Source organism: Bidens hawaiensis, unplaced genomic scaffold (genome assembly GCF_021521415.1).
Source record: "Bidens hawaiensis isolate Kalapana, Puna unplaced genomic scaffold, B.hawaiensis_p1.1 tig00001145_1, whole genome shotgun sequence".
NCBI classification, from domain to species: domain Eukaryota; kingdom Viridiplantae; phylum Streptophyta; class Magnoliopsida; order Asterales; family Asteraceae; genus Bidens; species Bidens hawaiensis.
Genome location: NW_027491066.1, coordinates 473,789 through 489,671, shown reverse-complemented (window position 1 = coordinate 489,671; position 15,883 = coordinate 473,789).

The following is a 15,883-nucleotide window of genomic DNA, read 5'->3' as shown; positions in this document are numbered from 1 at the left end:
AGCAGAAAATGAAAACGTGTTTTGTCAAAAGCTTTGGTGAATAGATCGGCTTTCTGAAAGTCAGTATGTACTTTCTCAAGGTCAATCAACTTCTTCTCAAAGCAATCCCGTATAAAATGATATCGAATTTCGATATGCTTTGTTTTTGAATGTTGTACGGGATTCTTCGTGATAGAAATTGCAGTAGAATTATCAATCAAAATAGGAGTAGTAAGAAACTTCAAACCGTAGTCGTGAAGATGTTGTTGTATCCACAAAACCTGGGAACAGCAACTCGAGGCTGCAAGATACTCAGCTTCAGCGGTTGAAGTGGAGACCGTTGTCTGCTTCTTACACTGCCAGGAAACGAGCCAGTTTCCTAAAAATTGGCAACCTGCAGTCGTTGATTTGAAGTTGATCTTGAAACCTCCGTAGTCCGCGTCTGAGAAGGCAGTTAGCTCAAAGTTATCGTCCTTGGGGTACCACAACCCGATGTCTGGATTCCCCCTCAGATACCGAAGTATTTGCTTAACCGCAGCTAGGTGAGTCACTCGTGGACTTGCTTGGAACCTAGCACAAAGACAAACAGCAAACATAATGTCGGGGTGAGAAGTCGTTAGATACATTAAAGAACCGATCATGGCCCGATAGAAGGTAGGATCAACAGTATCCTCCAATTCATCCGGTGATAAATTGTGACCCACGGGGAGAGGAGTAGAAGGGATTTTTCTGGCTGATATCTTGAATCGGCTCAAGACATCGTTCACATACTTGGTCTGATGAATAAAGATTCTGTTTGCAGACTGGTGAACTTGCAACCCTAGAAAGAAATTCATCTCTCCCATCGTGCTCATCTCGAACTTCGTTTGCATGGACTTCTCGAACTCCTTACACAAATATTTTTAATGATTCAACGGCGGTGTTCCTTCCATACCGGATTTCAGACCATTCTCCATGTTTATTGAAATTCCCCTCTCTTATTAAAGGTAAGCCTAAACCGTTTAAATTCCCTAATTTCTTAATTGGTAAACCGGGTTATAATGATATTATTGCTAACGGCTGGAAAATTGAGGTGAATGGTTATTACATGTTTCGCGTGGTAAAGAAACTCCAAAACTTAAAACAGCCAATCCGTTCTTTGTTGCACCGACAAGGCAATCTCCACAAGAAAGTTAATGATCTAAGAACCCTTCTTGATGCTTGTCAAACCCGTCTTGACATTGACCCTACTAATTTGGAGTTGATTCGGGAGCAGAGTAGTTATCTTAAGGCTTATCATGAGGCAACTAAAGATGAGGAAGAATTCCTAAAACAAAAAGCTAAAGTCGATTGGTTAAAGCTTGGTGATTCTAACACTGCGTATTTTCACAATTCATTGAAAATGCGAAACCATAGATGTCGTATTGATACTATAAGTGATGTTCAGGGCCAATTATATGAGGGATCGGATGTTCCTTCGGTGTTTGTTAATCATTTTATAAAAATTTTTGGTTCGGATATGAAACCATTGAGAAAACCAGATAATCAGATTTTTACTACTAAGCTCTCGGCCTCTCAGGCGGAGCTAATGGTTAGACCTATATCCGATTTGGAAATCAAGGAAGCTTTTTTCTCTATAGGGAATAACAAAGCGCCGGGACCTGATGGTTTTTCCTCGGCCTTCTTTAAAAGTTCTTGGGATATTGTTGGGAAAGATGTTTGTTTGGCGGTTCATGAATTTTTCAGAAAAGGAAGTCTTCTTAAACAGGTTAACCACACTATTATTGCCCTTATTCCCAAAGTGACCACCACTTTTACTCCTAATGATTTTCGTCCCATCTCGTGCTGCAACACTTTATATAAATGCATTACCAAGATTATCTCGGTGCGTATGATGAAGGGTTTGGAGTCGTTAATTGATATCAATCAGTCTGCGTTTGTTCCTGGGCGTAGAATTTCTGATAACATCCTTTTGACCCAAGAATTAATGCATAATTATCACACTAATAACGGACCGCCTAGATGTGCTTTTAAAGTTGATATTCAGAAAGCTTACGATACGGTCAGTTGGGACTTCATTCGGGATATTCTATATGGATATGGTTTCCACGATAGGATGATCCATTGGATAATGGAATGCATAACCACTTCTTCTTTTTCGATATCCATAAATGGGAATTTACACGGGTTCTTTAGTGGTAAAAGAGGTCTAAGACAGGGTGATCCGATGTCTCCTTATATTTTCACGCTGGTTATGCAAGTTCTCACGTTGATTCTGCATCGAAAGGTTCGTATTGAACGCTCGTTTCGTTTTCATCGTCATTGTGAAAAATTAAATATTATCAATATTTGCTTTGCGGATGATTTGTTCCTGTTTGCTCGAGGCGATGTGGATTCTGCTAAAACTATTATGGGGGCTCTGAATGATTTCAAAGATATGTCCGGGCTTACTCCTAGTGTACCAAAAAGTACCGCGTTTTTCTGTAATGTTTCGGATCGCGTTAAAAGTGGGATTTTGAATATTATGCCCTTCGTTGAAGGTAAGCTCCCGGTTAAATAATTGGGAGTTCCTCTTATTTCTACGAGGCTAAATTACCGTGATTGTAAGAGGTTGCTGGATCGTATGGATAATCGGATTGGAGATTGGAAGAATAAAACTTTATCTTTTGCGGGTAAACTTCAGCTGGTCAGGTCTGTTCTGTCGTCCTTATATATTTACTAGTCTGCTGTGTTCTCACTTCCTTCTAGACTTATTGCTGATCTTGAAAAACGGATTAAAAATTTCCTTTGGGACTTTGGACACAAAAAGGGAAAGCATAAAGTTTCTTGGGATATTGTTTGTCAGCCAAAAAGTGAAGGTGGTTTGGGTATCCGGCGTATCCGGGATGTCAATAACTCTCTTCTGGTTTATCATATTTGGAGTTTAATCAATGATCGTAAGTCGTTGTGGGTTAAATGGATGCATGAGTATAAAATGAAGGGGCGAAATTTTTGGAGCTTGCAGATTCCTAACTCTTGTACTTGGGGTGGAGGAAAATTCTTCAGTTTCGTCCCCGTATTAGACATTTTATATGGCATGAAATCGGTAATGGGAGATCTACTTCGGTTTGGTATGATAAATGGGATGATTTATGTCCTTTAAGTGATTATATTAACCCGAGAGCTATACATGGGGCTGGTTTGACTTTAGAAACCTGTGTCAGTGATGTTGTTCTTCATAATAACTGGGGATGGCCGCCTGATTGGATTTCGAGATTCCCAATTCTTTCGAACTTAAAGGGGGTGAGTATTTATCCGGAAAAGAGGGACAAGATCGTGGTAATGGATGAGAATGGGACTTCAATGAATTTCTCGGCTTCAGGAATATGGCAACTTCTTCGAATACCGGCTGATAAGGTTTCTTGGATGCATGTTGTTTGGTTCTCTCAATGTGTTCCAAAACACTCCTTTATGTTGTGGATTGTACTTCATGATAGATTGAGCACGCAGAATCGTATAATGGGGTGGAATATTGGTGGGTATCCAAATCATAACCTGTATTGCTGCCTTTTATGTAATGGAGAGCCGGATTCTCGTAATCATCTCTTCTTTGAGTGTAAGTTCTCTGCTGAGGTTTGGAGTATTGTCAAAATGAAAGGTAAGTTTCAGGGGTGCATGAATGGTTGGGCGAATATTCTTCAATATGTGTCTCAATTTGGAATGTCCAACTCTATTGATAATGTTATTAATCGGCTTTTACTCGGGGCTTCGGTTTACGTAATTGGAAGGAACGAAATAACCGGCTGTTCAGGAACTCTTTGAAGACTCCAAAGATTGTTGCTGATGAAATCATTAAGGGTACTCGCCTAAAGCTAATGACTCTAAAGTTCAAGAATTCTGAACGGGTCAATCGGGTTCTTGAAGATTGGCACTTTCCGAGAGGAGTTTCACACCAAATTGATGATAATGGTTGATTTGTTTTTGTTATGTTTGTTTTTTTGGTTCTTGTGTAGGCTTTAGTAGTGTTTACCATTGTTTGGTGGTTTTGGTTTTGTTTACTCTTGTATGGCATGTCATACATGAGAACTAATATGGCACTTTGTCATATTACTTGTTCTTTGTTGGTTGTGTGGAATGAATTTAACCGGGTAGAACCCTTTACCCAAAAAAAAAGTAGCATTTGTAGACCCAAATATAATGTCATCGACATAAATCTGAACTAGGAGAAGATCATTACCAACAGTCTTATGAATTAACGTGCAGTCGACAGTCCCTCTCTTGAAACCGTTATCAGTCAGATGGTTGGAAAGCGTGCCATACCAAGCTCTCGGGGCTTGATGTAGACCATACAGGGCCTTGTTTAATCGATAAACTCGGTTCGGATAATCAGGATCTTCAAAACCAGGAGGTTGTAGGACAAACACTTCCTCGTGTAGTTCACCATTGAGAAAAGCACTTTTAACATCCATTTGATAAACCTTAATATTCTTATAAGCAGCGTATGCCAGAAAGATTCGAATCGACTCTAATTTTGCAACTGGAGCATATACTTTTGTGTAATCAATACCCTCTTGCTGATGAAAACCTTGCACCACTAAACGTGCTTTGTTTCTGACAATCACCCCTCTATCGTCTTTCTTACACTTAAATACCCACTTAGTCGGAATAGCTTTCTTGACCCTAGCAGGTTTGTCGATTAAATCCCAAACACCCAAACGTGCAAATTACTGTAATTCTTCTTGCATAGCTTCTACCCAAGAAGGATCTTGAAGAGCCATACGAGGCGTTGTTGGCTAAACTTGAGATAGAAAGCAATTGAATTTAGTAACATTTACAATTCTAGAAGAATGTAAGTCAGCATAGGCACACAATACGTTATTCTCACTTGACGAAGCAACTTGATGACGTGTTTGTACGCCCACATCAAGTTCTCCAATGATGTTTTCCTGTGGATGATATCCATGAATCCGAAGAGTGGGATTCTCAGGAACATCAACATTATCAAATAAATTAGTGTAATATTCACCAAGTTCAGGAGATGAAACATTATCACTGTCAAGTTCAATAACAGGATCTTCAGCTTGCTCATCATCAGAAGAAGTAGATAAATTATCAACATTAACTGGAGATGCAACATGTGATTCTTCAGTTGGAGCATCAGGTTGAGCTTCAACATCATTAGAACTTGAAAATCTTGGAATGGCTAAATGATCTTCAAAGTATGCTCGAACCAGATCCTCATCGATGTGTTCAGTTGAAGGAGTAAATGAATTAAATAAACCATCATAGTCAAACATCCAGTCGGGAACTTTTCCTTGAGGAGGAGTGGTGTACTTTTGACAGTCCACATGATACCATTCCTCAACACAACCAGATGTGAAGTTAAATACACGTTTCTTTGGAGATGTATATCCCAAGAAATAACCTTCGAACGCTTTTTCTTCAAATTTACCCGCATCCTTCTTCATCATTGTAGACGGACACCCAAATGGTTCCAGGTACTTTAAGTTAGGCTTTCGATTGTTTAAAAGCTCATAACTTGTCTTCTTGAGTCGTTTGACGGTTAAAACCCGATTAAGCGTATAGCAAGCTGTATTCACTGCCTCATTCCAGAACTGGACAGGAAGCTTAGAATCAGCAAGCATGGTTCTTGCAGCTTCAATCAAAGTTCTATTCTTTCGTTCAGCAACTCCATTTTGTTGAGGTACATATGGTTCACTATATTCTCGGTGAATTCCTTTTTGAACAAAAAAGAAATCCAATACAGTGTTTTTGAATTCAGTACCATTATCACTTCGGATGCTCCTCACCTTTTGTTTGTATAGTGATTCGATCTTAGTGATAAGGTTTTGTACCAAAACAGGAGTTTGATCTTTCGAACTCATAAATAACTGATATACGTCTATTTATACATCTCGTATCCCGTGTAAAGTTGTGTTTCTTTAATGTTTTGAGTTCTGTTTAATTCGTGTTTCGTTTATATTTCTTTAATTTAAGTTTTGAGTCATCTTATTATATGTTTACATGTTTTGAATTGTTTGGTATCTTTCATGTTAAATTAATTCTTTCTATCATTTCATGCGAAGTTTATATTTGTTTTGCTCGTCAACGGTTACATGATTAGTTCACTTAGAGTTTTAATTTGTTTTCATCTAGATGGTGACTTGAGAGTCAAGGAAAGAAGGTCTAGAAGCTTCTAAACGTTACTTGGAGTTCAAGAAAGATATCTAGCAAGTTTAAGCAACAAATAACAACAAATAACAAAAAAAAATCCGTAGCTCCTCCTATAGTGCGCCGCGCCACGCGGAGCCCAAGGGCAAGGGGGTCGCGCGGCGCCTAGGGCCCCCTGTTCATCCGTTTATGTAAAGTCCAAGCCCAGCTCGTTTTCTATATATATAATTGCAAACCTAGCCGAGTGAGACACTATTGCAGCCGATTTTCCAAGGTTTTGTGAAGGTTTTGAAGCTAGGAATCAAGGAAGATCATCAAGCTTTCATCCAAGTGTTCAAGGGTCGATTAAGACAGGTTATCTCGTTCTTTATCTTTGTTCTTGTTCATTATATTTCATGATGTTTTTCTTTGTTCTTGGTTTTAGTTATTTATCTTTGATTAAGATTATGCTAGGCTAGACTTCATGTCTACCTAGGTTTGATGAACATGTGTTGACTTGATTCTTGCTTTGGACTAATGTTTTGATTATGGTTTCGTTATTTTAATAGTAAAAGACTTGATTTTGCTTTCATGATGCGTATGAATGTTTATTATCTTGATTGATTGTTAAGTATAGCTTCACATAGATCTTATATCTCTTGATTGTGTTCTTTAGATTTAGGGTTTATGTTTGATCATTACTTGGTTTTTTGATTATTGTGATTGAATGGGCCCATTAGATCATAGAAGCTAGTTGATAGTTGGTTAGGGTTTTGAATGTTCTGCTAAATTCCAATAGCTGTAAGGTGAGGAGTTGTTCATGTGTCTTGGTCAATCGCATGCTAGGATAGATAGTTACAATATTCTTGCTTAGTGTGTTGATCCTTGTTCATGATGTCGTGATAAGATTATCAAGTTATCTAGGGTTTAGTGTTTCGTAAGATTGCTTGCTTTAGATACTATTAATTAACCCTATTTGATAACCGTAAGGAAGTCAATATAACTGATTGCTTAATAATCTAATATTCATTCTTTGGGATTTCGTTTGATTCAGTCAATGGTCCTTAGGGTTTGTTAGATGAATACGTTTAGAAATCAGTTTCCATAATCATGTTATTTATCCATTGCTTGATGATTTTTGATACATGGGATTCTTACCTAGGTAGATTCCTTCTCTGATTGGTTTCAATCTTGTGTTTAATTGCTTATTTCTAGTTTACTTGTTTATTTGCTTTCTTAGTTTAATCTTAGTTTAAAAACCCCCTTTAAACATTAATAATAAATAGTCGTGTCACTTGCTGGTGTTTAATTAGCGTAATTTATAGAGTCCTGTGGGTTCGATATTCCGGACTTACTTAGCTTTAGTACAATTGACCGGTTCACTTGCCGGTGTTTTGTGAAGTTGAGCCTTAAGTCTAGTTTTTATTACTTGTTTAGTTTAGTTAATATTTAATTGACTGTTTTCTAGCACATCAAGTTTTTGGCGCCGTTGCCGGGGACTCTTGGCAATTGCGTTAATTAGTCTTAATTGGACTTATTTGCTATATACGTGCTATTTGTTTTATTTTTGTTTGAGTCGTAGGAGTCTAATTAAATTTTAGGTTAACTTAGTTTTAGTTTATTTTTAGTCTACTCACTTAGTCCGTTGCGTCCTTAAGGTTTATGCCACATCTTCGTTCGCAAGGATCACCGTCGGATGCTACTTCTACACCGAAATCATCGCCATCCAGTTAGCCACCTAAAAGTCTGAGAAATCAAGATCAAATGGCCGACGACAGAACAATTGCTGCTCAAGCCTTCGATGGCTTAACCAGAAACCAGTCATGCATCTTCGTTCCCGCAATCAACAATCCCAACTCATGGCAAATTCCGTCATTCGTCATGAATAACATCGTTCAAACTAATCAGTTCACGGGGCGTGATGACGAAGATGCACCTGCTCACATTAATCGACTTTATCGCGTTCTTAAAAATTTTAATTTACAAGGTGCTACTGAAGATGCTATTTTCTTACATCTGTTTCCGTTTTCACTTGCAGGTAAAGCAGCTACTTGGCTTGACACGCAGTCACCTGGCACGTTCACCACTTGGGAAGCACTACGTTCTGCATTTATCAAGAGATACTTCCCACCGGCTAAAGCGGCTATTATTCGTGATCAGATTCACTCGTTTCACATGGAACCGGGGGAGCAATATTGTCATGCTTGGGAGCGTTTTCAGAGCTTGCTGTCTTGATGCTCACAGAATGGTCTCACACCATGGGCCCTCATGGAAAAATTTTACAATGGGTTGAACTACGAAACCCAAGTTCGGTTCGACACGGACGGGGGAGGAAGTCTATTGGCTAGGAAGAATGTCGCTGAATGTAGCGAGATGTTTGAGAGCTTCGCTCAATCGGACCTCGCCAAAAGGCCACAACGCGGGAATTCCACTCCGTTAGCAGTACATCCTCATCCGCTCGAGGTGTACACCAGGTTAATCTGGATACGAGTGTGGCTGCTGCTTTGGAATCACTGACTAGAGAGGTTAAGGAACTGAAGGCCAAGGTGGATAGATGAATCAACAGGTAGACTTTGTTGCTGGTCAGAATAGGTTTCCCAACAATTACAACAACAATCAGAGTTGGAACAACTACAAGAACCCGAATCAAAATAATGCTAATTGGAGTTCGTCGGGTGCACCACCCGGATTTCAAAATTCTTATGCTCCAGGACAAGGTCAGTATTTTAGTAATAATAACACCGATGGTACTAATGTTCAAAATAATGTGCAGGATTCGAACGGTGGACTTGGGCGTTTGGAAGAGATGATGAAGCTAATCCTGGAGAGAGATCAAGTTACACAGAAAAAGTTAGCCGAACACGATTTTCTCTTCAAGAATCAACAATCTTCTATTCTCGATATTCAAAGGACTGTTGGTGATATTGCTCGTCGTTTAGAAGAAAGGCCCCCACGTCAGTTTTCGGGTATCCCTCAAACTAATTCAGATGCTCAATTGAACACCATCTCCACTCGTAGTGGTAGGGTTTTAGGTCTGGAGGTAGTTAGTAGAGAAATTAGGAAAGATGGGGACGATGAGTTGATAGATGAGGAGATAGAGGTAGAGGCTCCAGGTAAGTCACAGAGTACAACACCTATCATAGAGCCGCAAGTTAAGAAAAACACCGATAAGAATCCGGTTGGAGCCCGGCCACCACCACACACCATTGACCTAGCCTATGTCCCGTATCCTGCTCGTCTAAAGAATCAAAAGTATACAAAAGATTACGGGCATTTTCTTAATATATTTAGCCAATTGAATGTCAACCTTCCATTCGTAGAAGTCCTTCAGCATATGCCTAAGTACGCCAAATTTTTGAAAGACCTTCTTAAAAGAAAGGATAAGTTGGAGGAGATGTCAACTGTGCCCTTAAATGGAGAATGTTCCGCTGTAGTGCTCAATAAAGTTCCGGAGAAATTACCCGACCCCGGTGTTTTTACCATTCCATGTCTTTTCGGAAGTGATAAGACGTGTCAAGCATTAGCCGATCTAGGAGCTAGCATAAACCTCATGCCATATTATTTATATGAAAAGTTAGACCTAGGAGAGCTCACCCCTACTCGTATGACGTTGTCTTTAGCCGATCGTTCCATTAAGTATCCGATGGGTGTCGTAGAAAATTTGCTCGTTAAGGTAGATAATTTGGGTTTCCCCGTAGATTTCGTTGTTTTAGTTATGGAGGCCGACGAGAGAGTTCCTATTATTTTAGGTCGTCCATTCTTACGTACTGCTAGGGCGGTTATTGATGTGTTTGAAGGCAAGAACACTCTTAGAGTCGGTGATGATAGTGCCACCTTTTTAGCTAAGTCCATGAGACATCCGAGTGGTCAAGACGATCTCATTGATCCATGTCACCCAGTTTACTCAATAGAATCATATAGCTTGGGCATGGATCCTAGTCTTGATGATTCCCGTTCTATAAGTTTAAGTGTGGGGAAGGAGCGAGCGGTTTCGAGCTCTCGGGTAAAGGTGAAGTGTGTTGGAGTAAGAGGTGGTGGAAAGCGTAAGTTTGAGAAGGTTCGTGGAGTTAGCTTGATTCGGTATCTTTAAGGGAATTGGAGTTCTACCGATGTGGGGGAAGCTCTACTCGGTCCGCAACGTGATTCGCATAGCATGGATTTTTGAGTGAAAACTCAACTATAGAGTTTGTATAATTTCTTTCATTTTATTTTTATTTTCTTTGAGTCACTAATGTAGTCTTTTGTAGTTCTTCTTTGTTTTGGTATTTTTGAGTATTTCTAGGTAAAAGAGAGACTGTATGAGCTAGAGATGATCCCCAATGAAGACTGTAATGAAAAAGACAAGTGTGGGGATGGAGTATTAATGGAGCCGTATACTTCATGCTTATTTATTTGCCCCTGATTATTATATTTTATATATTTATAGGTGAAATACTTTAATTGCTTAATATCTAGCGTTATGATAAGATACATCTTTAGATATGTTTGTTTTGTTTTGGCCGCTTACGTTCGTGAGAAAAGGAGGTACCATTTGCTGAGCACGTTCGTAGCTGGAGGGCATTCATGGAAGAAGACTTTGGCATCATGTTTCATGCGCATATTACCAGCTAAGTCTTTTCCATTATCTAGCATATTAACCTTTTATTTTGTTTTTATAATTTTTATAGTCTTAGTTTTTGTAGTACGACTTTATTATATTTTTATTTTAAGTCGTCCTTGAGGACAATGCGAAATTTAAGTGTGGGGATAGGATATTTGAGTCGTAGTTTAAATTGAGTTTTTATTTGAAAAATTAAAAAAAAAATAAAAAATTTAAAAATTTGAAAAAAAAATTGAAAAATGTTTTAAAAATGTCCCTTGAATTTAGTTTTTTTTTGCGTTAAAGTAGGAGATGATGATATTTATCTGGAAATTGGTTTTTCAAACTACTAATAATATGAGATAAATAAAAGAAAGCGCACTTAACTTGGGATGTGTCGGTAGTCTCAGCCTTGAAAATGAAAGGGAAAATTTGGTAAAATGGGTCGGAAATCTCTTGTGGGTAAAGCGTTTTGTCCGTGGAAAATAAGTAATGAAAGGTCGGACCATACTCAAGCCTCAATTATTGGTATGAAAAAGTGGATATATTATAAGTTTTAAAATCTGAATACGTTATCATATGATGCTTGGGTAGGTTTAACGTTAGAGTATGCCGTGTAGCATGTGATATAAATCTTAAAACTTCTAGTTTAGTGTTTTACACCTCATTGGCGTATGGTTTTATAACCTTAAATATTGTATTGATTGGATGCTCCGGGTCCGGAGACCATGGGTCTGTATGCAATCTATTCATCTGGGTATTCACAAATCCTAAGTGGGGTTGTGGATATTTTAAATAAAGCCAAAAAGAGCAAACCCTTTTAAGTCTTTAAACATGATCACAAGAGTACAAAAGTACAAATTCACTACAAACTTGATCATCCACGTTGTTAGCCATGTGGGGTCCCCTTGCTCGCGTCTCATTACCATTAAGAAACGGACCACAAGGGACACGCTACATGTAAGCCCTACAGATGAAATTTTGCATACTCACCTATGGTGATGGATTTGGGGTATTGCTTGATAACGGTGGTATGTCATGTTGTGGGGAGCACTAGCTATTAATTAATTGAACCTTAATCGTATCTAATGGCTGCTTGGTAGACTTTGATGCTTAAGCTTAGGTGGATAAACGATACCCTTGATCGTCTTAACTATTCGTAAAAAAAATAGAGCAACAAAAGTTTTAATTCTGCTAATTTTGAGGTTTAAGTCAAGTTGGGGTGGTCTGGTCCGGTAAAAGCTAAAAATAAGCGGGTCTTAATTGTGTAAACCACTGTGTAAAATTTGTCGGATCTTATTTGTCCCGGTAAAGATTAAGGCATGGGTTTAAGTGGACAACAATATCGGTGATCGCGGTTTTTGCGTTCTTCTAATTTTTAAAAATTAACCTATATGTTTGTTAGACTATAATTTTCCGATTCTGATCCAACTGCATAAGACTTTTTCAGGGACGAAAAAAGAGAAAGTGTGGGGATATTTGATATACGTTTATTTATACATCTCGTATCCCGTGTAAAGTTGTGTTTCTTTAATGTTTTGAGTTCTGTTTGATTCGTGTTTCGTTTATCTTTCTTTAATTTAAGTTTTGAGTCAAGTTTATTATATGTTTACATGTTTTGAATTGTTTGGTATCTTGCATGTTAAATTTAATTCTTTCTATCATTTCATGCGAAGTTTATGTTCGTTTTGCTCGTAAACGGTTACATGATTAGTTCACTTAGAGTTTTAATTTGTTTTCGTGTAGATGGTGACTTTAGAGTCAAGGAAAAAAGGTATAGAAGCTTCTAAACATTACTTGGAGTTCAAGAAAGATATCTAGCAAGTTTAAGCAACAAATAACAACAAATAACAAAAAAAAAATCCGTAGCTCCTCCTATAGTGCGCCGCGCCGCGCGGAGCTCAAGGGCAAGGGGGTCGCGCGGCGCCTAGGGCCCCATGTTCATCCGTTTTTGCAAAGTCCAAGCCCAGCTCATTTTCTATATATATAATTGCAAACCTAGCTGAGTGAGACACTATTGCAGCCGATTTTCCAAGGTTTTGTAAAGGTTTTGAAGCTAGGAATCAAGGAAGATCATCAAGCTTTCATCCAAGTGTTCAAGGGTCGATTAAGACGAGTTCTCTCGTTCTTTATCTTTGTTCTTGTTCATTATATTTCATGATGTTTTTCTTTGTTCTTTGTTTTAGTTATTTATCTTTGATTAAGATTATGCTAGGCTAGACTTCATGTCTACCTAGGTTTGATGAACATGTGTTGACTTGATTCTTGCTTTGGACTAATGTTTTGATTATGGTTTCGTTATTTTAATAGTAAAAGACTTGATTTTGCTTTCATGATGCATATGAATGTTTATTATCTTGATTGATTGTTAAGTATAGCTTCACATAGATCTTATATCTCTTGATTGTGTTCTTTAGATTTAGGGTTTATGTTTAATCATTACTTGGTGTTTTGATTATTGTGATTGAATGGGCCCATTAGATCATAGAAGCTAGTTGATAGTTGGTTAGGATTTTGAATGTTCTGCTAAATTCCAATAGCTGTAAGGTGAGGAGTTGTTCATGTGTCTTGGTCAATCGCATGCTAGGATAGATAGTGACAATATTCTTGCTTAGTGTGTTGATCTTTGTTCATGAAGTCGTGATAAGATTATCAAGTTATCTAGGGTTTAGTGTTTCGTAAGATTGCTTGCTTTAGATACTATTAATTAACCCTATTTGATAACCTTAAGGAAGTCAATATAACTGATTGCTTAACAATCTAATATTCATTCTTTGGGATTTCGTTTGATTCAGTCAATGGTCCTTAGGGTTTGTTAGATGAATACGTTTAGAAATCAGTTTCCATAATCATGTTATTTGTCCATTGCTTGATGATTGTTGATACATGGGATTCTTACCTAGGTAGATTCCTTCTCTGATTGGTTTCGATCTTGTGTTTAATTGCTTGTTTCTAGTTTACTTGTTTATTTTCTTTCTTAGTTTAATCTTAGTTTAAAACCCCCCTTTAAGCATTAATAATAAATAGTCGTGTCGTAAGTCGTGTCTAATTAGTTAATTAACGTAATTTATAGAGTCCTGTGGGTTCGACATTCCGGACTTACTTAGCTTTAGTACAATTGACCGGTTCACTTGCCGGTGTTTTGTGTAGTTGAGTCTTAAGTCTAGTTTTTATTACTTGTTTAGTTTAGTTAATATTTAATTGACTGTTTTCTAGCACATCAATAACACCCATGAATATCTTGAATAATCATCAGTGGCGACAAGATAATACCAATCCCCAGAAATACTCGCACGATTCACAGGACCAAATAAATCCATGGATTCGTTCAAGAAGAGTATCAATGGAATTCAATAACTTAGAAAGATGAGACTTTTTCTTCTGCTTGCCCTTCTTGCATGCAATGCAGTGATCAGATAATTTAAAGTTCTTCAACGAGACGCCCTCAACTAAGTCATTAGCCATTAAATAATTCATCTTTCGAACATGAATGTGACCCATTCTACGATGCCATAGAATAGAGTCCTTCTCGGTTGCTTTGGAGACAAAACATGTTTCGATAGACGTTGATACTTTAGAATTCATATTTAAAACATAAATATCATTTGATCATGGTGATCGCATGACAACCATGTCCTCGGGAATCACGTATCCCGGTTTAAAGATATGACACTCTGTATCAGTAAATACTGTGGTGTACTTTTTATTGCAGATTTGCGACACGCTTAATAAATTATGATCCACCTTGTCACAGTAGTTGACCTTTCAAAAGTAATGTGACCATTTGAAACTTCACCTTCTTGCGTGATCATGCCCCTAGAATTCCCAGCAAAAGCTACATAACCTCCTTGAATATTTTTTACGTTGGTCAATAGGTTGAGATTTCCAGTGATATGATGAGAACATCCGCTATCCATTATCCAGTTTTCACCAGACACAGTCTTGGATGTACCCTACACACAAACTAAAGATGATTAGTTCAAAAAGGCAACCCAGGCCTTAGTCTTGGGCACCTTTTGAGTTTCCCTTTGATCAGTAATTTGAACAGACTTCAACTGTTGTTCAGCAACTTGAGAATATGTTGCCGGCTTCCTAGACTTTCGTCTCAGTTAAGCAGCTTGAACAATATTTGAATTCGTGTTCCTACATATGGGCTAAGTTAGAACGAATTTTGGTTTCACTTGACCATGAGTTTCATTTACATGAATTACCTTTCGAGGATTCACGTTAGAAAACATGATATGTGTATCATCCTCACACGACATTGGTCGTTTCAAAATCTCCTTTATCACGGGAATCGGTTTATAATGATCCTTGACAAAAGGGTGGAGATTTTGAACTTTCTGTTGACAACAGTTTCTCACCACATGACCTTGTTAACCACATAAAAAGCAACTTCGCATGTCAACATGACCATGTTGAGGTCTGGAAAAAACATATGCAACTAAAGGTTGATAAATTACATTTTCAGTGAATTGTTTTGCCAAATTATCAGAAGTGACAGACTTCTTTTTCATATGAAAGTCAAGGTTTGAACAACTGGAAAAACTTTTCAAAGTATCTGTTCCAGTTGATTTGACAAACTGAACCTTTTTAGCTTGTTTTAACAATTGTTTTGCTTTCAGTACTGGGTCTGATGACTTTGATGTCTTGGCACAAACATATTGACGTTTCAAATCTTTCAACTTATCAGTTTCGTTGTAAAAGACGCTCTCAATTAGTTCTGGTTTAATGATACTAATTGGGATATCTTTTTCAGTGAACATCGTGTCCATACCCTTTAACTTAGAAACTCTAGCAGATGATGGCTTAGAACTAGGAGGATTAATGAAACGCATCAATTCCTCATCAGAAATTTTTGGTTTCTCTGATTTCTTTGTCTTCACAGGTTTAACTTTCACTTGTTCTGCCTTTGTCACATGAGGCTTGTGTGAACCATACACAACTTCCTCAAATTCACGAGGCTCGCAAAGAATATGATTAGAACAATAAATGTTCTTATTCTTGTGTATAACCTTTGGTTCAAACACATCCTCAATAATTACTTTGTCAACATTCTCAACAAAGACTCTGTTGCTTTCAACATGAGATTTTGGAGAAGCAAATTGGGTTTTAACAGTTTCAGATTTAACAGGTTTAGGATTTTCTGAAATTACAGGTTCTTTCACAATTACCTCTTCTTCCTTTTTAGCAAAAGGGTTAATTTTATAATCATTG